Source organism: Sarcophilus harrisii, chromosome 6, assembly GCF_902635505.1.
Source record: "Sarcophilus harrisii chromosome 6, mSarHar1.11, whole genome shotgun sequence".
Taxonomy (NCBI): domain Eukaryota; kingdom Metazoa; phylum Chordata; class Mammalia; order Dasyuromorphia; family Dasyuridae; genus Sarcophilus; species Sarcophilus harrisii.
In genome coordinates, this window is record NC_045431.1 from 80,879,191 (window position 1) to 80,902,592 (window position 23,402).

General features: G+C 33.7%; 1 long non-coding RNA gene across 1 annotated transcript in view; it reads right to left on the bottom strand.

The window, feature by feature from the left end:
• Positions 1–22,799, bottom strand: part of LOC116419824 — a 37,641-nt gene extending 14,842 nt beyond the window's left edge. The window contains exons 1-3 of the long non-coding RNA XR_004230133.1: positions 22,735–22,799; positions 22,364–22,581; positions 21,621–21,751 (exon numbers count right to left, since the gene is read on the bottom strand). This is a non-coding gene — a long non-coding RNA (uncharacterized LOC116419824). The remainder of the gene's footprint in view (positions 1–21,620; positions 21,752–22,363; positions 22,582–22,734) is intronic.
• Between the last annotated feature and the right edge of the window lie 603 nt (positions 22,800–23,402).

Sequence of the window (23,402 nt, forward strand, 5' to 3'; positions counted from 1 at the left end):
CTCCTCATGCACTTTTTTTTTTTGCTGAGGCAATTGGGGTTAAGTGACTTGCCCAGGATCACACAGCTAAGAAGTGTTAAGTGTCTGAGAGCAGATTTGAAGTCGTCTTCCTGATTTCAGGACTGGTGCTCTATATCCACCTAGCTGCCCCACCATTTGGGGTTTTCTTGGTAAAGATAATGGAGTGGTTGTTCATTTTCTTCTTTAGCTCATTTTACAGCTGAGGAAATTGAGGCAAACAGAGACTTATTGAGGTTTATAGAGCCAGTAAGTGCCTGAGGCTGGAAATGAACTCTGGAAGATGACTTCTTGACTGAAAGTTTGGCACTCCATCCAGCACTGGCCCCCACACGCCCTTTTCTTGGTTTCTTTCAAATCTCTGCTAAAATCTCACCTTTTGTGAGAAGCCTTTCTGATCTCTTTTAATAATAGTCTTCTTTCTGTTGATTATCTTCAATTTATTTTCTATGTATCTTGTTTGCACAACATTAGAATGTGAGTCTGTTTCCTTTGTCTCCTGTCTCTCTGTCTCTGTATATCTCTCTGTCTCTATGTCTCATTCTCTCTTTCTCTATTCTTCTCTGTCTCTGTTTGTGGGTCTGTTTATCTCTCTTTCTCACAGCCCAATATAACTTGGCAATTAACTAAAATTGGGGGTGGGGAAATGGGGAAAGAGAGAGAGGAAAAAGCTCAAGTATGACTTTGAGATTGCAATCTGAAAAGATGGTACTGCAGTTAATAGAATAGAAATAGTAATGTTTGGAAGAGAGTAGCTTTGGGAAGATAAAATAAAAAAAAGACTTAGCTAGAAATACAGGGGCCTCTCATTGGGTCAATTCCACTACTGATCAGCACCAAAGTTTTAATCTTCTCCTGGTCAGGATCATCCTCCAGAGTTCATTAAATTGGCATCAATTTGTGAGAAAACTCAATCAGCTTTAGCTATTCTGAAATATATATCTTATGAGTTCCTTGTCTACTAGTCAGCTTTGTTCAAGAGCAGAGATTACAGGAGATACAAATCTTAATTATTCTTAAGGAATTCTTCATGAATTGTATTTATTTTTCCATGTCTATGTGGATAAAGGATATTGTGAAGAAGTATAGATGTTTTAAAGGATATTTTTTTGCCTGCAAATAGTGGCCAAAGAAACACTAAATAAGTATTGTTGGAAGTATTTGTTTTTACTGTGAAGCTGATTTAGTTCTTTGACATCACAGAGATGCCAATATACTGACTAAATAGCCAAAGCAACCATGTTTACAATTTAAGCCTTTGAAGAGAAATAACAATTACTGTGAACTTCAGAAAATTGAGGGGATTTCATGCTAACTTTACTTCATAGACACTATTAAAAAAAACAATTTTGAAAGACTTAAGAACTCTGCAAGGATCAATCATAATTTCAGAGACCAGATGGTGAAGGATGCTATCCAATTTCTGATGGAGAGTTGGTGGGCTAAAATACTGAATGAGACATATATATATTTGGATATTACCAACATCGGAATTTAATTTCCTTGGAGATGCTTATTTGTCACATTGGATTTTTAAAATTTCTTTTCTTTTTTCCAACATTGGGAGAGATGGAAGAGAGGAAAAATGTTTAGTAATTGAAAAAAAAATAAATCTTAATTAAAATATTTTTGTTGAATTGAATAAATGTAAAGTTTGCCACTTAGCTTTTCAAAAATCAGTTATAAAATCAGGAATTATAAAATTAAAAAGTTACAAAATTAGGTATACCTGCCTTTTTAGAAGTTCATATAGAAAAAAAACCCTAAACAAATGTGGGCAATGTTTGGTTGATTATAAAACACAAAATAAGGTAACTAGGATATAGTGACTAAATAAAAAATAAAATTATTTTAAAAGAATAAACTAAACAATTTTTTTAAATAAAAAAAAATTGATAGACCCTACTATACTCTGTATCAGAATTCATAGACTATGCAACAGTGGAAATGGCAACAGAAATAGACTGAGGTCTTGAGTCTCCAAAATGAAACCATTTTAAACCTGTCTAGAGATTTTCAAAAAGTTTTGTCAGTCTGTTATTTAAGAATTGGTATATGTAAAAAGATGAAAGATCAAAGTTTATTTTTTTTTCCATCTCTCAACCATGTTTTTCATTGTTAAAAGAAAATTCCTAATGAGAAAAATCCCATTTCCAATGTAACTCTGCAACTCTCAGAAAGTTTTCTCAGTCATTGAGAGGTTACATAATTTCCCCAAGGTCACATAGACTTTATGTGTCAGAGATTGGGCATGAAAAATAAACCAATCTTCAAATGCAATGAATAAATTAAAAAGCATTTAATTAAAAGCAAGTCAGCCTCCAAACTTAGGGAGAGAGAATATGGCTACACAGATTTTTTAAGAATTCTTTTCTCTCCCCTTTTTTTCTCCCATTTTGAGTGTTAGAAATGAAACAAATCTCTCTCTCTTTTGATTTTCAGTTTTCCACATAACGTTATCAAATATAATTGATGAAAGAATTTCTGAGTTATTCTCAGTATATGCTTGTCATTTTCAATTAAATATACACTTAACCAATGACACTAAAAATGGTATGTGACATTTTGTTCTTGAAAGAATCTATTTCTAGCTTTATTATCTTCCACTATAATGGCTTCTTTGTTCAAGATAAGCAAATAGGCAAGTCAGCTGCAATTATTAAAGAAGTATTTCTATTTTATGGTGGAAGTTATATTGTAAGCCTGTGTAATGATGGCAGCCATTCCCCAGGATGACCTTTGCCTTTAATTCAGGTATGGCTAAAGATATTGGTATATTCAAGGGTAACTTAGATTAAGAATGCCTTAGTTGAAAGGTAAATATATACTTTAAGTTGCCCAATTACACGTGTCAGGTGTTTAAATACTGATTGTTTTGAAAGACATTTTCATTGCCTATTTAATTCCTGATGACCTTTTTTTTGTTCCCTGTTGACAGAAGGGAGATGATCATAAGATCATGAATAGAACTGAAAGGGGCTTTAAAGGTCATCTAGTTTAATCCTCTCATTTTACAGAGAAGAAAAGGCCCCTCCCCCCAAGTTAAGTGATGCTAAGTGATGCCCATTGTTGGCCTTCATTCTTGAATAAGACCAAAGTGACATGACATCACTGTGTTAGGGTCAAGGTACAGTGTGCCTGACTGCAGCTAATCAGACCAGTATGAGCTTGGAGGGATCTACTGATCAGGTGTGAACTGTTCATGTAAATATTTGGAGTGGAGATGTTGCTAACTCTGTGCATCTCACATTTCGTCTTCTCATTCAGTTCTACTTTGCTCATTGATCAAAAAAGCTCAAGAATATCATCCATAATCCAGAACCTGTGCAAGCATGCCCTCGTGCAGCTGGCATAAAACACTGATGAACTTCTCTGGGTGACCAAATTTTACCATAATCTATAAGCTCTGCCAGTAGACAATATCAAAAGCCTTGGTCAGATTGATAAACATTGTGTAGAGATGTTTGTTCTGCTTCTGGCTTTTTTCCTGGAGCTGCTGGCAGTAAACACTATACTGACTGTTCCTTGGCATATTCTGAAGTTACACTTCTTGGTTAGATGAACATCTTCCAGGTGAAAGATCAGCTTCTTAAGAGGACTGGGGCAAGAATCTTACCAGTAATGGATTAAGAGAGAACCCTCCCCCCTTTAAGGATCCCTTAACAGGGACAGGTCAATTCTTCAAGAGCCTCTACAGCTGTGGATCATAGCATCTGAAGGAGTTTCAGGGCAGCCTTTGCTGCTGACACAGGTGTTACAGACTGGGAATGAGATAAATTGGTGGCAGAGGGAACAGGAGAGAGGTCAGACAATGAAAACAGCCTCTCAGTCTCCTTGTATCATCCTCTCACAACTCATTCTGGGTTGGATCTCCAGCAGCCACTATTAGATGCCACATGAGAATAGCCTAATGGCATTCAAAATCTTTTTTCAGTTGGAAGTTCAACTAGGGAGGGATTCAATTTCAACTTCAATTTGAAGCAGTATCAATGATTTTAGTATTAGTTGATGATGGAATGTTGAAAATGCTATGGAGGTGTATCTCTTCAGAATCATGCCCTTATCATTAATCAGTATAGTTCCATCAGTGATGAGTGCTTGATGTGAATCAAATCTTTGGCCCATAAATAGCTCTCAGGACACCATATTCTTTGGATTATTGTGATTAGTATAAAACAGAATCATATCTACCTTCTAATAGAGCCACAAATCCTGCATTTTTCTAAGTTTTGTTTGTACTTTATTTTTGATGGAGTTAAATGTTGTCTTCTTTGAGATGGATAAACTATCCCATTCGTAAACCATATGAAATTCTCTTTTTTTGTTTATAAAAAATCAATAAAAAAAACAATTTTCATATTTGCAAGTATTCTGGCCCAGGTGAGTAAATGTGTACAACAAATCCCTGAAAAGCTGCCCATTCCTTTTCTGCTCCACTGATGTCACCTGTGTTTTGGCTTAGTATTCTCTCCAAGTTAGCAACAAACTGTTCATGCATGGAGATGTGCTCTAATCTATTGGCAGTAAGTCTTTGGATAGTTGTCTTATCTTGGGAACACTGCTTTTATTGCATGTAAATATATTTAACTTGGAGAGGATAAGTCTATGATCAGTCCAGCATTCTGCTACACATCTCCATTGTCACTCAAATCTTGTTTTTCTCTTCTTACCTATGTCTATTATATGCCAATGCAAGAGGGCAGCCACAAAGCATTTAGGTAAATGGAAGACAGTGGTCATTAGGCACACAGATCTTCAATAGTAAATGATCATTGCTGCTATTTACAATACCATTCCTTTCAAGAACTTCTTATTATGTCTAATTGCCTGTACCTATCCTGGCTTTAAAGTTAAGTAGAATTGCAAACTTTTCCTCTTTAAGTATATTGATAATGAGGATCTTCAGATCTTCATAAAATTTTACTTTGAATTCATCAAGATTTGTCATGATGGGAGCATATGCAGGGATGATGGTGCTTTCCTGCAAATGGCCATAGCATTGTCATGAGCTTGTCATTTATTCCTTTTGGCAGGCAAACAAATTTGTTGACTAGATTAGTTGTGATTATGAAACCCATTTCAAGTTAATGGTGCTCCCCATCACTGAGGCATTCTAGGAAAAAAAATATACCAGCTTGGACTTCAGTAAGCTGGCCTTCATTTGCCAGCCTTGTTTCACTCATCTCATGACTGTTATTTGGATGCAGTACCGACTGAATTATCTCACAAGAAGAGCTATTTTTTCAGATCTACTGGATTTCATGTTCGTAAGTATGCACACATTCTATGTACTAATGGTGAGTAGAATCATCTTTGCAGAATTTTTTTACGTGTGTGTGTGTGTGTGTGTGTGTGTGTGCATTTTAACCAGAATGGAATCACTGCTTGTGGCAGTAAACAGGCCAAGGTTGGTAAAGCAGAAAATTTTTAGGTAACGTTTTATAGCCCCTTCTTTATAGCAAGAGGTGAGCAATGTGGTCCTTACAAGGCTGCTCAGACACTTAGGGGGCTATCAAATCCTACTTTGCTCTCAGTAAGATATCTGTATGGCCAGGACCAGAGATGCCTGTGTATAGGATTATGACTACAGCACCCAGTGTATCTGTACTTACTGCCTCATTTGCCAGTCGCTGCAGGTCTTTGAGGTGGGTAAAGATGACAAAATGGTATGGATGATGTCTTGATCCATGTATGAGCTGGATTTTAGTGAGGCAGAATTGTGTGAAGACTTCATCCTCACATTCTTCTAGAATCATGACAATTCAGTGGCAAGACAAAGTCAAGGCAATTGGTGATGGCTTGGGATGCAGTTCATGAACCGGATGTCTTCAATATCTGAACAATTTCTGAGCACCCCATAATACCTGTTTCAGCTACTTTCCTGGCGCCCTGGAACATAGTGTTCACCTCTACCTGTTCTACCAGGAGAATCTTCACATGCTAGTGATAGACACTTCCCCAACTCCCCAACAGGTTTGGAGCCCCTCAGTTATCCTTAGCCTGGCATTCCACATGCTGAAACAGTTTACTGGGCTGTGGTTGCTGAGCATACTGCAACTTTTGGGAGTAAAAGGTTAGTCAGGTGGCAGGTGGACACCAAAGATGGAAAATAACCCTGAAAAAAGAAGCTTAGCATCCCTCACACCAAAGATATCAATTCTTTCTAAACACCCATACACTCCACTTGACATATGTGGTAATTAGTGGGGGCAAAGAACCTCTAGAGCATAGAAATTACATAAAGCCTAGCATTGAGACAAATAAATAGCATCAGTTTTTGAAACATTACACATGATAAGCACATTAGATTTCAAAGAATCATAAATGAAAACTAACCAGTTCTATTAGAATCAGAGAGGCAAGTGAAGATCAAAAGGAAGTGATCATCTCCTGAAAGAAACCTGCAGGAATTGTCACAGATAAAATCTAGAGCTTCCACATCAAAGAAAAAATTCTGTAAGCATCCAGAAAGAAGTAATTCAAGTACAAAACAACTATTTGTCAATATAATAGAAGATCTGGTAGCTTCTGCTAAAAACCAGAGATTTGGAATACAAAATCCCAAAAGGCAAAAGATGCAAGTTTATAACCAAAAATAACTTGACAATAAGTTTATACAAGGCAAAATGGATTTTTAATGGAATAGAAGAGTTTTAAACTTTTCTGATAAAGACAAGAACCAAGGAGGGATTTAAAAATGTAAATGTAAGGAATGAAAAGAAACTTGGAAAGTTTCAATTATTTGAAAAATTGACAGGAGTTAGTTGTATGATGACATTGTGTTAACCTTTTGGGGGATGGGGAAAAAGAAACAAATATCTCTTTAGAATCTCAATGTATTTAAAGAATATTGAGAGAATTATATAAAAGGTCCTAGCTTTGGAATGATTCCACAAGGCTTTAAAATCCTTGATTATAATGATTTTAAGAGGGGAGAAAGTTGAGAAGGTAAAAAGGGAAATTACAAGGTTAAAAATGATGAACAAATGATGATTTTTAAAAATTTTCAGAATCAGGCACATAAAAAAATATAAAAATTAAGATGATTTTGAGGAAGTGAATATCATATGAACTTTATCTGAAATAGACAAAAGATAATTTAATATACATAAAGTGCAATTTAAAAATTCATCAAACTTAAAGAGGAAACAAGGGAAGATGGAAAAATAGTGAAGAAGGACAGTTATAGGGAGGGAATACTGTATGTATATATATATATATATGTATATGTGTATATACATATATATATGCTAGTAAATGTTTAAAAACTACTTTTTTATTAACGCCTTTTATTTTTAAAACATATGCATGGATAATTTTTCAACATTGACTCTTACACAGCCTTGTGTTCCATATTTTCCCCTACTTCCCCTCATCCTCTTCCCTATGTGGCAAGCAATCCAATGTATCTTATACATGTTAAAATATATGAACAACTATCTTTCTTAAAAAAGTATGCATGGCATACTATTAAGCTTAATCTGAATTGAATCACTTTCTTAAGTATAAACAATCAATAAAAAATAAATCAAGGACTGATTCACAGCACTGACCAATTTCTGAGCTGTATATGCTTATACTAAAAAGTTAATAATTAGTTCAAAAGTTGGTTTGAAGTAGCTCTCGCACACTTTGGAAAAAATATCAAGAAAAATAATTCTCAATCTGGAAGGGAAACTTAAAATGGGGAGGAAAGGAAAAAAAAGAACCTAATAGGATATTTTATATCCCCTACTAGTCACTTAGAGAGTGATAGAACATATTGTAGCCTACAAATGTAGTAAGATATAATTGTTGTAGAAGAAATGACAAAAGTTATAATTTTAGAAAAATGCTGGGGAAGTAGGAATGATAAGAGTAAAGAGAGTAGAACTAGAACAGTTTATTTAAGAACAATGAGATTTTAAAGAAAAACAATTTTGAAAGATTTAAGAACTGATTAAGCAATGACAACTTTGTCTTCAGAAGATCTAATATGTAGTATGTCACCCACCTTCCTAGAGATAGGTAATAGACACAAGTTACAAACACATACGTTTTTGGACTTAGCCACTCTGTAGATTTGTTTTACTTGGCTATTCTTGTTATAAGGGTGTTTCCCCCCTTTTCTTGGCTAAGTGTGTATGTGAAAAATAGTGATACTCATCTCCTTTTCAACTCCTGCAAATAGACAATGCAACATTTTTTAATGTAGAAAAGAGAACAGAAGGAAGTTTTGAAGGAACTACAAAGAAACAGGACTGTTTTGAAAGTAAGGTTTAAATTTTGTTACATACTTAAAAACAATCAAGCAATATGAAATGGAAACAATTTCATATACAATTATTTTTGTATATGTATATATGAAAATGTTCTTTTTAATATTCAAGTTTAAAATAAGAGAAAAACTAAATTAAAAATTAAACCTAGATTTATCTCCTCTCTTTTTACATATTCTCACTATGTCTTACCAGTTTTCATGGATTTATTACCTCTATCTAGATTATTCCTAAATATACATAATCATTGCTCATTTGTATCCTATATTCTAAAATCGTATCACCAGACGCCTTTTGAGCTAGATGTCTCATATACATCTTATATTCGACATGTATCAAGCAAAACTCATTCCCCACCCCCCAATCTATCTTTCCTAATTTCCCTAATTCTTTCAAAGAAGCTATCACTTAGTCACCCAAGTTCATAACCTATGAGTAATCTATGACTCTTCCATCTAACTAATCCCTTAAAAATAATCATTTGCCAAATCTTTCAATTTTTTCTTTACAGTATTTATTTCCATTGTTATTATTATCCTCTTTTGTTCACTGGCTGATACTCTAGTTTGGGCCACAATCCCACCTCTTTACTGTCTTATTCCAGTTATCTTCTTATTGGCTTCCCTGCTTCAGTTCTATTGTTACTCCAATTCACCTTCCATTTTGGGTCCTTACTCCAATTCATCTTCTGTACATCTGCCAAAGTAATTCTAAAGCACAGGTCTGACAATGTCAGCTTTTGCATTCTGTTGTTTTAATATACGTACCTGTTGTCCCATCCTGTAGAAAGGTAGTTTCTTTTCTTTCTTTGCTTTCTCAGATTGCTTCACTGTGTCTGGCAAATAGTAGGCATTTACTAAATATTTATTACTTGATTTCTTGAAGTGTCTACCATGTGCCAGGTGCTATGTGAGTTACTGAAGATACAAAGAAAGAAATAACACAGTTCCTGTCCTCAAGGAATTGGCACTCTATTGAGAGTAAGCAATGTATACACAGATAAGCTAACTACCAAATACATTAATTTGTGGGCACATTAATGACTAGCAACATTAGGAAATATCTTTTGTAAGACTTCACCCTTGAGCTATACCATTAAGGGAACTAAAATTTCCAAGAAGCATAAGTTGGGAGATGATAATGTTCTGATGGGGGAGGACATTCCAAGCATGGGGGATAATCTATGCAAAGACATAATTTCAGTTGTCTAAATGTTGTTTTTCTTTTTTGAAGAGAAATATAATATCATAGAGGTGATAGCATGATATTTGAGTTGGATTTAAGTGAGGGCAAGCTGTACTAAGTCACCACTCTTACTCTCTCCTTCAGAGTCATTTGAATTCAGTGGCAAGAAATATGGCTGGAGGACTGGAGACAGCTTTGGATGCAGTCTAGATACCAAACCTCCTACTGAGTTTTAGCTCTCTGTTAGCATTTTGTGGTTCTATGGGGTCTATTCTGTTAGTCAGATACTCCAAGCGTTTTGTTCAGTATCCTTATTATGTGACTTTTCCATTGTCCTTTCCTATGATCTGCTTTCTTGATATATTAGGCATTCATGGTTTTCTGTAGTTTCTCATTTGTCACACAGTCAATCACAGAGTTTTTCTTCTATCATTCTTCCCACTGCACACTGGGATTATGTAAATTTCTAATTTTCACAATCTTCTGTTATTGCTTATATTGCTTCTGTTATTGCTTATATGCTTGTATAAACAAGTATGATTTTTAAAAATATGAACAATTTAATAAAAAATAGAGGATTGTAGTTGAAAATAAACTTCAAACAATGAGCATTTATTTGGGACTTATTGTATACTGTGCTAAGTACTGGAGATACAAAGAAAAGCAAAAAGTCCCTGCCCTCAAGTAGTTTACATTCTAATGAAAGAAAAAATGCATACATATATAATTTATAAACAATATATACATATATATATAGTAAATAAAAGATAAGCTTTGAATCTTAAACTATATTATAAGGCAACAATTATCAAAACTACCTAATACTGGCTAAGAAATAAACAAGTCTTTTCTAAGAAGAGATGTATAAGGTGCTTTACTTTCCATGCAATAATAATGAAAAGCAAAAATCAACAGCCTCTACTCCCAAAGAATTTTCACTTGGTTTGTTTTTATTATGATAGTCAGTATTAGAGCCAAGAAGAGTGCACTGCTATTACAACTCAATGAAGTGAAGGTTTGATGGTTAGTTTGCATATTTGCCTTTGTTCAGTTCAGGGAAATAAGTGTACTTTAATAATGACATTTTCTAATCTGAAAAATTCATATTTTCTAATTATTCTCACTAAATGGAAAATTTCCAACTGCACATGGTGTATATTCTATGGATATATTATAATGCACATATTGCTACGTCTTCATATCATCGACTTTTTAAAAAAAATATACTTCATCTGATAAAATACTTAGTTCTATTGTGAACAGAGATATATAAAAATAACTGACCCTCTTCCTACCTTTCCCTGCCAAAACACAATTACCCATAGAAACTCAATATTATCCTAGGATGAAGACCAACACATTTTCACTGAGATTATTCATCTTATATGGTCAAAATTTATTTTTTGATAAATGCCCCTAGTTATTTTTAGTGATCAACAGGCTCATTCTGTTCTCCAAAAGAATTCTTCACTTTGGCTTCTGCTATCTCCCAGCATGGCATATAGTCTTTATACTGTGCTATCTTGAGATAACATTGTTCACTATATTGAATTCATAATAAGGCTGGTATATCTTGGACTCAATCCAAGGGAGGTTCATTAGCCAAGAGAAAAACAGGTTTTGTTTTTGAGGCAGCCTCAACCTATAAAACAAATCATGAGGATGGTACTATAATAAAGCTCCAGTCAATTAAATAGCTATTCTTGTCCTTTATTTAAATCAAAGCATTACAGATAAAAGGAAATTACAGGTCACCTATGCTACCACTTTCATTTTATTCCAGATGAGGACTCTGAGGTTAAATGAAGTTGACTTAGCTTATGATTCCCAATGCCAGTCCAGATTTCTGGATAATGAGTATTTAGGTTTATAACATTGGAAGGATATGTTATTTTGCACTAAATTAGAGGTTCTTATGTTGATTTGCCTCATGGACCCCCATATAATCTGATGAAACCTGTGGACCTGTTATTCAGAATAATGTTTACTTAATGTTATGTGTAGTTTTTTTTTTCCTTGAAGCAATTAGGGTTAAGTGACTTGCCCAGGGTCACACAGCTAGGAAGTGTTAAGTGTTTGAGATCAGGTTTGAACTCAGGTCCTCCTGATTTCAGGGCTGGTGCTCTGTCCATTTGCCACCTGTATTGAGATAAATTTGCTCCCTTTTTTTTCCTATTCAGGTTCACCGACTCTCAGAAATTTATCCATGGATTTAGTAACACTTCATAGGTTCTAGGTAAAGAAACCCTGCTTTAAGTTACATTCAAATCTAACTTTCTTCCACTACATCAGACTACTATTCTAGAAAATGTGATCTGTCTTTGAATCTCTGCTGTAACTCATATGACCTCCACAAGTATTGACCATTCCTTAATTAGCTTGAGTGACATTTAATGTGTACCTACAATTGATATCATAAATCATACTCTTTCAATGTTGTGAGGAAAGTACTTTTTAGACTACACATATGTTATTATTTGTTGTTTCTTTTTATAAATCTTTATTCTTCCTTTTTGGTGATATATTTAGACAACACACTCCTTCAGATTTTTGATGTTTAGAGTATCCTTGATGAAAGTGGGGAAAAGTGCTTCTGACTAGACATTGCCTAGAAGCAAAGGACAAATTGGAAGGAAGCCAAGTCACAGAATGAGAATCCTAAGCTCTCAGTGTGATGGGAACAAAGGCCCAAACTATATCTTTTTGAACAATGAAAGACCAAAGCAAACTGCACAGGAAAATGTTATTTCCTAATATCATTATGCCTGAAAACATTTCTGTCCTGTTGATTCATTTGGAGACTATTTTGACTTGTAGTGCTTGAGTTATAGATTAATATTTAATAATAATTATATTGGTCAAAATGATAGGAATTTAAAATAAAAGCCAAGAAGACATATTCCTGTACAAGGGTGTATTTTTAAAAGCATGATGTTGTATATGGAAGGTAAATTTCACATTAAAAAAGGAAATCCTTTCATTTCTATCCACCTAGAGGATACAAGTATGTAGCAGATGTGAAACAGCATATGTTTCATTGCTTTTAAATCTACTGATGTGAAACTTCACTTTGGGATGGGGGGATCTATATGAATTAGATAGCCAAACATTATTAATCTATAATATAGGTCTAATGAAATAGATAAATATGGTCTGTGTGACAGCAAATCATCATTTTCTTTCTTAGCCATTTAAGTTACTAAGATTATTAATTAATCTATCTATACCATGGAGGATTACCACCTTGTGGTTCTTCTCATTATAAGGAGTAGAGTAGATAAAAGAGGATCTTGCTGAGAAGAAAAAATAAAGGGGTTTAATTTCACCACAGGAACAGGAAAAGCATAAATGTGTATATAACACCTTTCACAATATTGAAAGGAAAATATATTCTAAAAACATTTTGTTAACTAAACTTTGATTCATTACATGCTCCATTACATGTATTTAAAGACTAACAAAATGTTTGCTTATTATGCACACAGGAGATTCATCATCATTGTTCCCTAATGGTGGTTAAGTAGAAGCAACATGGCTTGATGGAATGCTAGATGTGAAATTGGGGATCTAAGTTCAAAACTGTTTCTACCACTGTGTGACCTTGGGTAATCTGAGCATCATAATTTCCTTATATGTAAAATGAGACTAGGAGTTGCTAATATTTTCTTTGACATGGGACTCTTTGGCTATCTTATGAAGTTTATAGACTTATTTTTAGAATAAATTTTTGATTATTTAAAAAAATTAATAATGGAAATGAATGGTAAATTTTAGTTAGAGGTTAGTGAAAATAAACACCTAATTTTGTCGTCATCCAATTTAACAGACCTCTTGAAATCAATCCAGGGACCTTTTAGGGATCTGGGTACTTCAAGTTAAGAACCTTTGGATTAGTGATCTCTAGGTTTCTTTCTTAGAATAACTCTGAATAAGCAATTATTCAGGGCAGTAGTAAACTGGGCAGTGAAGTTGTAAACTAAGTTTGGAAAGAAAGTCTCGAATTAAACTAAGACGAACCTAACTCTAGATTAAGGAATTGTCTTTTTGTGCTAAGGGCAATAAAGAGCTGCCATAGATTTTTGAGCAGTACCAAGTCAATTTTTTTGGTATATTTGTGAAAACAAATATTTAAGAAACCAGAAGTAGCAAGTCCAGTTAGCAGGCTGTGACTATTGTAGAATCAAGTGTAATAGGTATTGGAACATAAAATGAATGGAAAAGTTGAATAATATATGAGAAATCTTACCAATGTAAAGTGAGAATTGGCAAATGAGTGGATTTGGGTTTTGAGGGAGAAGGAAAAGTCAAGATTTTGTATATGGGTAACTTATAGAATAACAGTGACATTTAAATTAGTAGGAAATTAGGAGGAAGGGTAGACTTGGGAAACAAAGATGGTCAGTTCTTTTTAGGATACTATCACTTTGGAATATATTAAGTGTGAAGTGTTGCTGAAAGAAGTCGAAAAAGCAAGATCAAGAAAAGGTATTTTGTTCTGAATGATATAGAAGACCAGAAGATGTGTGAATACTTGTAGCTGGAGAAGGAATTTAAGAAGAAAATAAAAATACCAAGAGAAGGTAAGCAACTTGACCATAGTTACATAGCACCACTGAGGAAATTAAAAAAAAAATACTAGTAATAATAGGCACTCAATTCATTGCTATATAATATGGGTATTTCTAATTATTTAATAAATATTTTGATGAACTGTAGAATATTTTGCTCAAATTTTCATCATTCCCGACTTGTACAACTTCTATTTTCCCTCTACTTCCATGATTCAGAATGGTGCATTTCTGCCTCTCTTCTTCCTTTTCAACATATGATCTCATCTTCTACTTTACTGAAAGATTGAAGTAATCCTTTGTGAATTCCCTCATCACTCTATTGTTGTTCCTTTGTGTCAGACTTTTTCTGACCCAATTTGGGGTTTTCTTGGCAAAGGTACTGGAGTGGTTTGCCTTTTCCTTCCCCAGAAATGCACTAGTGGGAAAAATGATTTAGAACAGCTGCACTGGGGAAAGGATACTGTGGAGAGGGCACAAGTGAGACAAAACTGCATAACTCATAGTATACCCAGCATATTTCATGATATCCATAGCAATGGATAAAGCTTGGAAATCATAAAGAAGGCTTGAATTAGGGTTTTCCCTAAAAAGGACTAGCAAAGGAAGGGAAGGAAAAGAGTCAAGGGATTCAAGAAGAGAGAATGGCACCTTATTGAATGATTGGCTATAATGGACAAGAATGTGAAGAAAGGGATGGGAAGACAAAATAGATAAACAATCCAGGATGGGAAAGAATAATAATCAAAGGATTTCTGTTCATAATGAGGTCAAAGGAGAAGTTTAGAAGTAGTGAGATAGGCAGATTTGTAAGGACAAGAAAAATGTGTTGGAGGGGAATTTCAGAGTTCAACATCTTGGAGGCAGAATCACACAATTCAAGAGTGTCCAAAAGTATAAGCACACTCTTTAAAGTGATTGGGAGTAGAGGGAAAATAGAAATTGTAGAGGTTGGGGATGATGAAGATCTGAGAGGGATACTCTATGGATTATCAACAAGCTTATTAAGCAATTAGTTGAGTACCTATTAGCATTAGTATTTTTTAATTTTTTATTTTCCTCTGTAAAATCATATTCCAGGGATTTTCCATTACTTCCAAAATCAATATGAAATCTTCTGTTTGGCTTTTTAAGCTTTTTACACCAGGTTCTATCTTTCTGACATATTTCCCTTCATGCATTTTATAATCAAGTTACAACAGTCTATTTGATAGTTTTTGCATACACTATTCCACTTCCTCCTGACTCTCCATTTGCACTGACATTGCTTTCCTTTCTCACCTTCAATTCAAGATTTTCTGTCTTCCTTTCAGCCAGCCCAAATATTTCTGTGGGGGGGTTTTTCCTATTATTCTCTGAGATTACCTTCCATTTTCAATGTTTATACCTTATATGTACAGAATAGCTTACATCTTCTCTCCCCCTTTAGAATGCAAACTCCTGGAGAACAGGGACCTTATTTTGTCCATTCTTTGTATTTCCAGTGTTTAGCCCAGGGCCTAGTCAGACAGCAATTAATAATTATTGAATTTTAATGAATTTTTAAAAAATGAATTAAGAATGATGATGAGACTTATCTGATTCTTTTTTTTTTCCCCCTCTCTGGATCCCACAGGGTGTATTGTTTTATTTTTTGCTTTATCTTTTTTCTTTTCAATTTTATGGTGGTGGTGGTAGTGTCTGAAATTATAGCAACTACTAGCTACAAAAGCTTTAATGGTCATGCAATCAGATGAAAAAAGGCTAAAGGGCACAATTCTTTTATCAGCTTGAAATCAAAACTGAGAAATATTTCATTATCTCCCAGTAGTGATAGACAATGATGTGTCTTTGCCACTAGCTAACTTCTGGGTGCTGCTTCCCCTGCCCCTAGTCACTCTGTGTTGATCCAAATATACAATGACATATATTAATTATTCAACATAAATTGTCTTGATCCCTATTTTAAGGTTTGTGTGTGAGGAAAAGAGGAAGAATAAATATTCTGTGAGGATTTTGCTAAGTGACCCATAAAAAGCATTCATTGGCAATATATGAGAATTGTAAAACACACTTAAAAGGACTCTGTGTGTGTGTGTGTGTGTGTGTGTGTGTGTGTGTACGTGTGTGTGTGTGTATTTTGGTGCAAGACTAAATATCCACTAATGATTGATCCAGGAGGAAAATATTTAGCAAGTGTAGGAGAAGTAGACTATGTTATAATACAAAACAGGAGATTTGAGAGGCTTGGATTCAAGTTCTAGCTTTGCCATTAAAGGAATTTATGATCTTCAACAAGTCACTGTATTGCTCTAGGGCTTAGTTTCTTAATCTCTGCAGATAAAAAAGTGACCCTCAGTTTGTACAGTGGGTCCCCCAGATAAGATTATCCAGGTTCAAGGAGTATTATAGTTCTTCATCTACTCATAAACATAGCTCACAAGCTGCTACTTGTATGTTTACATTTACTACTCAGAAGAGATATTTAATTCAAAGCAAAGACTTTTAATGAAATATCATAGTAAGAAAAGTGGGATGAAAATATTTATACCCATAAATCAGGTTCATGTTTTCTTATAAAAGCACCCTCAGTGGAAAGAGTGAATACCCCCATGCGAGAAACAAATATAGCAAAACATACATGTAGGAGATGTGTAAACAGGGCTCATGTATCAAGAGGAACAAACATAGGGAATATGTGATCAGAGAACATGCTTGAAGGGACAACTTATACCTTTAACACTAAAAAGTCATGGAAGTCCTTTGGTGAGGTCCTTCACTTATGGATTCCTGGTCTCTTCTGAATATATAGCCTCTGAAGGATGCTTGGAGCATGATGAGTAGTATCTGCTGTGTATTGTTCCTTAATAGAACTGCTCTTTTCTGTTAACATCTCGTATCAGTTGGAGTCTTCAGTTGGGGAGCTGAATCTCCCTCACAATAGCAAGAGGAAAGATTTGCTATCTTTCTTATAGTTTGCTTGGCTCTTTTAAAATGTTAAGGACCCTAATACCCCTAGTAATCATAAAAAGAAAATAAAACAAAACATCAATGAATTGTCCTCCTATGTGAAGATCTGTAGTTTTCTCTACTAGGTTAGACATTTCCTGTCTAGAAGGAAATAACTTGCCAGAGGCAAAATTATTTGGCACAAAGAACCAGAACAACTCCAGCTAATGATTGTCTTGAGACTAGTCTATTTAAAAAATTATTTTCAATAATTGAGAGCCCTGTATTGGTCAGAGGGTTCAATCTAAAAATTGATATTCTAACAATTTCCGATTGAGGAACTACTTCTGCTCAACTGCAAGACCTTTTTAATTTTCCATGGAGATGAATGGGAGAGGAAAAGAGCATAGCAATAAAACCAAGCATTATCAGAGAGGCAGACAAATGCAACCAGGAAAGAGAAAGACAATATCATATTCTCTGAGCTTAGTTCTGTTTCTGTGCCACATATATGTAGACATTAATCTACTCTATGGCAATCAAGGACCTTCACATACAATGATGATAAAGGTATGCTTCTATAAAAAATGGGAATACTTCCTCCAAGAAATAATCATTTTCACTTGGATAACAAATATGCAAGGCATATGTATTCTTCATACAATATCAAGGAAATGTAATCAAAGCCTCAGGTGGAGATGTCAATGGAAATGTTCACATTTTATGCTGGGAAAATAAGATCATATGGACAAAAACTATGCTTAGACCAACCATTTATATATTATTCTAGAATAAATTCAAAAAAGACATATGATTTGAAAACTAAAGATTTTACCACATAAACATTAGAAGAATAGCATGTCACAGGATTGCATATTAATGGGTTGGAGATGAATTCTTAACCAAAAAAGGATGGAGGTACTTAATAAGAAATAAAATGGATAATGTTGATTGTGTGCTATTAAAACGTTTTTGCAGAAAATTACTAAACTTGGCATGAGAAAGAAAAAAGTTGACTTGGAATAAATCTTTGTATATATTGATTAGATAAGAGTTTATTGTCATATATACATGCATATTTATATAGATACACACGTATAAATATACGTATACATATGCATTATATAAACAATATACATGTATGTGTATACATTTACATGTACATGATATATATTCATACATAGCAATCAAAAGCCGTTCTCCAACATGTAAGTGGTCTCAACGAATATGATTGAACAGTCCTCAAAAAAGAATTCAAAACTCTTAATAACATGAAAGAATATTCCAAATCACTAATAGTAAGAAAAATTCAAATCACAATTGGTTTAGATGACAAAAGATGGGGATATTAAGTGTTTGAGGGGTTGTGGGCAGATTAGCAATGGAAGTACATTGTTGATAATGCTATAAATTAGTTCATCCATCTTGAAAAGCAATTTGGAACTAATGCAAATAAAGAGAAGAAAATTTCTATATCCTTTAACTCAGAGATTTTATTTGTAGCTATATTCCCCAAGAAAGTCATTGATAAAAAGAAAGTCACATGCTAAAATAACTATAGCAGTATTTTTGTGGTGGCAACGATGTGGAAACAAAATAAATTCCTACCAAAAGATGGTTAAGCAAATTATTATACAAAATAAATATTACTGTCATGGATGAAATTATTAATATGAAGAATACAGAGAAACATGCAATGATTATACAATGGATAAAAAGAAAAATAAGCAGGGTCAAGGAAACTATATGGATAATAAATATAATGATTTAAATGGAAAGTTTAATAAAACTGCAAAGATCAAACTTAACCTAAAAGAAGATATAAGACACCTCCCACCACTCCTTTATGGAAAGGTATGACATCCACACATATGGAATATTGCAGTATATTATTTTGACTAATTTTGCTGACTTTTCTCTTCTTTTAAAAAAAATCATCTTCGAGAAGGAGGGCAAAGCATATAGATGGGAATCTTGATGTAAAAACAAAAGATTTACAAAAAAGCACTGAAAAATAAACCCTATGTAAAACTTCAATTTTAACCTTGCTAGCATGACCTTGCTATATTCCCTATCATAATACTTTACTCTGTAAAAATGATAGTATTATGACCTTAAAAATACTTGTTTCTTTGAATAGAAATGACTATATCACCTCCTCCTTACGTCCACATAGATTTAAATTTCCCATGTCTCTGATAAATTATTCAGGAACAGTATATCTGAAAATTACTCAGGAAATGCACAATACATTCTTCTTTTTATAGGTTGGTGTTTCCTGTTGAAATTTGATAAAGTCAGTGTTAAACTTTCCTGATTTTTAAAAAACACACACAAAGATGATTAACATAAAAACATTCCAAAGATAATAGGAAAAGCAAAATACTGGGAAATAGAGGAATGCATGCATGAAATTTTCACACTATAGGATTAATAGCTGATGATATTAATTTTTTTATTTTTAATTCTTTAATTATAAATATACAGCTGTATTGCATATTTTGTTCTTGTGGAACTGTAATTTTGGAAAGAAAATATTAAATTAGCAAGAATGGAACACATGATTATTTAGCAATTGGAATAAGTTAATCAGATGCTAAAAGGTAAGGAAAGGGCATTACTAAAAAGGCTAATTTTTACCAATCCATTAACTATGGCCTTCTCATGGGTAGATGAATTTTAATAAAGGACTTTTAAGACAAAACCACAGCCAATTAATTCTAAAATGGTGGACAGGTCAAAATGATGGGATAGGACTAATATTTGGAGATAGGGACTCACTTCTTGAAATCGGTTTATATCAAGTGTGGATTTTCTACTTGAAAGACCATCCCAAGGTAAAGTTCTTTAAGATCAGTGAATAAGGTATTCAACCTATTTTAATTTTCCTTTGGCCCAGCTCAAATTAATTGAACAAATTCCCAGTATAGGAAAACACCCTGCAACCATAATTCTAAAAACACTCTGAAAATCACAAATCTGCATATTTACATCACTAATTTTTATCATTAGGGATAGGTAGTTCTTTTTCATTTTATACAATTCAGATGTATGTATAATAGTCTTGGTAAATATTGCATAATTTCCATTATAATAAATGATGATTGATTTACTTTTCTATTTTAGCCACTATATAAACAAAAGATATTAGATCATCACCCCTGCATACTCCTCTCTGAAAATATCTACAACACATATTAAACCTTGGGGATTAAAAAAGGGAAAAGGATCTATTTGTACAAAAATATTTATAGGAACTCTTTTTTGTGGTGCTTAAAATTTGGAAATCAAAAAGATGCCCATCAATTGGGGAATGGCTAAACACTATGTGGTATATGTTTATAATGGAATATTATTTTGCTTTATGAAATGACAAACATGATGATTTCAGAAAAACCCAGAAAGATTTATATGACCTGATGCATTATGAATTGAACAGAACCAGGCAAACATTATACACTGTAATAGCAATATTGTTCAATTTAGAACTGGGAATGACTTAGCTATTCTCAGCAATACAAGATGTAGCTCTTTTCAACAGTGTGGTGTTTCAGGTGAGTTCCAATAGATTTGTTATGGAGAGAGCCATCTGCATCCAGGAAGAATTCATATAGAACTGAATGTGGATCCCAACAATATTTTCACCTCTTGTTGTTTGCTTGCTTTTTGTTTTCTCATTTTCCTTTTTGATCTGATTTTTCTTGTGCAGCACAATAAACATGAAAATATGTATAGAAGAATTGTACATGTTTAACATATATTAAATTACTTGCTGTGTAGGGGAGGCATTGAGGAGAAGGACAGGAGAAAAATTTGGAACACAAGGTTTTGCAAGGGTGAATGTTGAAAACTATCTTTGTATATGTTTTGAAAATAATAAGCTATTATTTGTAAAAATGCAATGATCCAAAATAATCCCAAAGAATTAATGCATAATATCTGTCTCCACAGAAGTGATAATGATTGAATACAGACTGAACTATTTTATTTTTCATTTTCTTTTCTCCCTTTTTTAGTTTTTTTGTACAAAAGGACTAATATGGAAATACTTTACATAATTACACATATATAAGCTATATCTAATTGTTTGCCATCTTAGGGAGAAGGGAGAGAGGTAAGTGGGAAGGAATAGATTTTGGAACTCAATATTTTAAATAAATGTATTTTTTTAAATGAAAAAAAAACACCTTTAGATAAATCTATTACTATGGTCTCAACTCCCTAGAATATTTTATAGAATAATAAGATGCTGATTATACCATGGAAACAAGTCAGAATATGTTAAAAATGAGTTGTATTTTCTCTGTTCATATACAATGAATAGGATATCCACCTTTTCCTTAGAAACAAAATAATTTTTTATTGCTCTTTGTGCCCATGTATTTGACATAATGGCTGAACTTCTATTTGATTTAGTCTTTAATACAGGAGATCTAAATCTTTTTTATATGATGGACAGTCTAATGAAATCTACAGTTCTCTTCCCAGAAATAATGCTTTTAAATGTATAAAATAAAATTATTATAAAAATCAATTATATTGCAATACAGTTGTAAAAATAATTTTTAAAAGTTCTGCCCCAGTTTAAGAAACAATGCTTTAAAGATTTAAATTATGCTAACATAAAAGAGAGGTAGGATTTGCATTATAGTGTCAATGTTACCTCATAAAGATCAGATGATTATTTCCTCATCACTCCCATCAGAAAAGCAGATCCAAACAACATTTACAATATTTTCAATATGAAGAACTACAACACAGTTGTAACAGGACTTTGGGGCATATATAGATCACCTAAGATGGAGACAACCACATTAGAGATGACATGGACCCGTATCAAGTTGAAGACTATCTTGTAGTCCCATGACTTTGGGAAAAGACATTCTACAGTCTCCTAGCACAAAGGTAAGAACAACCCATTTTCTTTGTCCACAGGTTCAGAACTGCTCTTTTTAAAAATTACTGACATGGTCACAGTCTCTCTGTGCCTTTGTGTTTTTGTCTCTGTTTCTCTCTCTAGGAGCGTACATTAGCAAAGGTTTCAGTCACCTACAGCATGGACATTATGCACTAAGGCAGGTAGGGAAAGGGATCTTCTTCCCCTCCTCTTAGGTGCAGAGGCCCTGACAATCTGGTTTTGAGGTTTTAATATAAGAATTTGGGTCACTGTGAGTGACTTTGGATATAAGATATTAGACAAGATATTGCCAGTCTAACAGGAAAATCCTGAGAATGGAAAATGCTGGGAAACAGAGATGGGGAGTTCTGGACTTGGAACTTGGTTGGTTTGATGCTATTTAGAAGCTGAACTCAGTTGTTAATCTAATCCTCCCTTTTTTCCCTAATAGCTCTCTACAGGGGCTATAGAAAATTAAACCCCCCACTTCTTATTTGTTTTTATTATACCTTTGAAATCAAGAGAATCTGGAACTGTGTGTCTTCTCTCTCAAAGCTGGTTCTTAGAAGACCAAGACCTTTTCTTCCCAAGTGCTGATCCCTGGTCAAATGAGGTGCATTGATTAATCATCCTCCACCAATGAAGAAAGTCTTGTGCCAAAGGCTGCATTGCTGTTTCTTTGAAACAGTCCCTGTGATTATAGGAAGGGCAGCAGTTTCTTTGGTCTCTATAAGTAATTATAAAATAATAGATTTAGAGGAACATTGAGGTCATTTAATCCAACCCCATTTTAAAGATGAAGAAATTGTGACCAAAGTACTGATGTCACAAGTTTAAACTAAGAGTAATAGAGTCAGAATTTGAATCCAGGTGCCCTTACTCTAAATTCAGGAATCCTTATTGTAAACCTATTACTTGAATGGCATGTTTATTGAGTTCTGAGGGTATCCATGGGTATTGGAATATTTGAATTTTCCTTGTATTCTAGATTGTGATTATGATGCTTTTGTAATACAATCGCATGTTCCTGAATATATTGAATAAGGGAGCAATGAATTGAATCTCTTCATTTGTGATTCCCAAACATAGTGAACTCATTATCTCTTGTCTTTCGCTTATTTCTCTATTTTATCTCTTGTCTCTCTCTTTTCCACCTAAATAAGTCATTTCTCATGTATATGATATTAGTCATGAAATCATATTGTTAGTAGGTCAATAGGACTTTATGATCGTAAAAGTTTAGGGCCAATAGGTCTAAAACAAACATTGTCAAAAGGATTGTCTTAAATCCCTGTTCATAATAATATAGCTTAGATTTGTTTATGTATATGTAGGGCCACAAGTTAATACTTCTATATATCTATGATCTCATTAATGTGGTCATTCCTTGCAATAATAAAGGTACAATATATTTCTAGTTACTTATCCAGAGCAATACTTGGCTGGCTATGACCTCCCCAAATTCTTCATCAAAATGTCAATCAATGGATTTTCTCAAGATCCCTTGATAATGAATGGATGCCAATAAAAAGTTTATCAATTTCTTAT